Source organism: Dermacentor silvarum, chromosome 1 (assembly GCF_013339745.2).
Source record: "Dermacentor silvarum isolate Dsil-2018 chromosome 1, BIME_Dsil_1.4, whole genome shotgun sequence".
In the NCBI taxonomy this organism is placed as follows: domain Eukaryota; kingdom Metazoa; phylum Arthropoda; class Arachnida; order Ixodida; family Ixodidae; genus Dermacentor; species Dermacentor silvarum.
In genome coordinates, this window is record NC_051154.1 from 233,320,894 (window position 1) to 233,323,691 (window position 2,798).

A 2,798-nucleotide genomic window follows, 5' to 3' on the forward strand; every position below is an offset into this window, starting at 1 on the left:
TCAGTGGGCACAACATTGAAATATTTTTTTTTGTATTTTACACGACAATATACCGTTCTTGTGAGGGACACCGTGGTTTCTAGAATGAAGGCCAATTTGACGTTACCCAAGCTCGGGTGCGTTGCCGCCTATCTACGTGATGTTCTATATATACGCACGTGCGTCGCCAGATAATCTACAGAGGATTGCACTAGACGATAAAAGCACCGGCCTGTTGAAGTTTCATAATAATAGAGAACTAGCTTTACGCGGCTACTAAGGCACAGTGTTTATGGTCTGTTTTTAAATAGAATAGCCGTTTTGCACACGCGTTTGTCATCGCTCTAGTTCGTTAAGCTATAGCCTGTCGCAATGAGCTTGTTTAATTAAATTTAGTACCTGATATACCAGAGCTTTTGAATACAGCAAGAATCATGAACGAAAGCTACAACAGTCTACAGGTTCAATGAATTTATCAAGTACACATTGTGATTTTAAGGAAATGAAGTCAAAACGCTAACCTTTGGTGAGCGAAGATCATTTGGAAGTTCAGCCGAGGTAGGCACCGCCGGAAGAGTGGCGCTGTCCGCCAGAGCCGAAGGCGTTGTTGTGGTGGCGGTTGCCGTAGCTACCCTGCCGAACTGGCGGTTGTGGCCAGAGTTCTGGTTCAGGCCGAAGGACTCGCGGTCTCCGTAGGTGGCTGCGTTGCCGTAGTCGCGGCGGTTAGAGCCCCCGACGTTGTAGCCGAAGCCTCCCTGTCCGTATCTGTTGCCCTGGCTGCCGACACCGAAGCTGCCGCCGCGGTTGAAGCCGCTGCCGTAGGCGCCGCCGCCAAATCCGATGCGGCCCTCAACGTCCTCCTCCTTCTTGTCCTCAGCGGGAGCGGCGACAGCCAGTCCCAAAAGAGCCAACGTGGCGGCAAAGGCGAACTGCACACGCACGCGCGAAAGTTGGCAGGCAAGAGTCAGGGGAAGTTGACGTCAAGCTCAACACAAGCAACAAAAAAGAAAAAGAAGAGAAAAAAAAAACAACCGGCCAACAAGGCCTGCAATCTACATGAAAGTTTTAACACCTCACTGATGAAGCACAATATAAGGTATAGAAATTAAATGAAAAGAGATATGTGAGATGTCATCTTTCCTTGCGTACTCTAAAGACGGGAAGACCAAGGGCAATATTAGTCGACAGAGCAAGGACTAAAAATATCCTGCGTGTATTGAGCACAAAAGTAGCACTATTTTCGGGAAGACGATTATATCGCAGTGTGTAAACAAAGAATTTCTTCTTTTTTATTTTTCTTGAGGGCTGCACCGAGATGTCATCCACAGTGAGCGTTCCTTAACAAAATTTATGCGCTAATTATCCAACAGACGCGTTTTCTATGCTCAAATACTAATGACAGGTGCAGGTTTTTCGAAAGACAGTTTCACAGATTCCTATCAGTTTTCTCTCCTTATGATTCTGTTTCCGTGTCAAAGAAATAATTCTTTTGCTGTTATAATCTGCGCCACCACAGGTATTCTCGCCCAGGTCGTGATTAGACCCAGTCGAAAGCATGCAATTTATAATATTGATCCGTGCTCTTTCAAACATATTTTTAAATGAAGTAAGCCAGAGGCTGTTTTCACTACTTTTTTAGTGTTCGTTTTCATGTTCTGCTCTTGGCCTTCAATCAGGGAGAAGGCAAAAAGTATATACAACAGAATGGTCACCTGTGACGTTTTCTGGTGCGTTAAAGAACCCCAGTTACTCGCACCTCGTATCTCTAAAAGCCCAAATCACTTCCGTACTTTTTATTTGTCTCAGTCGGGACAAAATCACGCTTATCCGCCATACCGCACACATTACCCAAAAAGCACAGGTTCAAGCGAAATTATCATTTATCATTGTACAAGAGTGCTTCCGGCTTTCTTCTTAATTACCAAAATTAATGTCATTACACACAGACCTACGAATATAGCGGTTTTTAAGAACTAGCGATGAGCGAACTTGCTACTAATATCACAAGCCTATCGTTCCATAATACGAATGCCAAAACAACCGCACTTGCTCGCGCTCAGACTCCGGTTAAAGAAAAAACAGAGGTATTGCATGGATACAAAAGTCAATAGCGCTTGAGTTTTGTACCAACGCAAACCTCTGCCATCAAGTTGGAATAACTGCAAATCGAGCTGAATATTTTGTCCCGTATTCAGGAAATATCTGTCAGGATATTCAGATAGAGCGCGAACCACCTAATCATGCAACTGATCCAAGCAATTTCGCGCCTGTCCTTACTTATTCTTCTCTTGAAACAAGACAAGGAAAACGCACTTTCAAAACAAAAGGCCATTGTTCTTTTTTTACGACAGAATAGCCCACATCAATCAGTCGCTCATCGCGGCACACAGGAAGTCAATAAGGTATGAGCGTCCAAGAAAGCGAAAAGCCACTTACAATGGTCTTCATGATTTTTCGGATAGAAAACGATCTGGGACTGGTGAGCTACCTCGCTGCGATCAAATGACTCGATGGCTCTTCTCCTTCAACCTGTTGCTCTTTTTATAACAGTGGACAAGCCGATGACAGGATGTGTACGCGAGCGTGGAAGTTGAGAAAGAAGGGGGGGGGGGAATTTTTCCACACCCTCGCGTCGCCCGGTCTCTCAGCGCGATACCACGGCGTCCGCTCGGCAGGTGCAATAACCCCCTCCTCTTCCAGTAGGTTTGAGAAAAAAAAAGCAAGACAAAACAAAAAAAATTACGGATGGGACGGCCCGAAAACGGCCGCAATGGCAATCGCCATCTCGGGCGATACGACGAATTTTCAGAGAGGCGCAA

At 45.4% G+C, this 2,798-nt stretch overlaps 1 pseudogene; it reads right to left on the bottom strand.

The window, feature by feature from the left end:
- Positions 1-500: 500 nt before the first annotated feature.
- LOC119436928 (keratin-associated protein 19-2-like) lies at positions 501-2,571 on the bottom strand (annotated as a pseudogene).
- Positions 2,572-2,798: the final 227 nt, after the last annotated feature.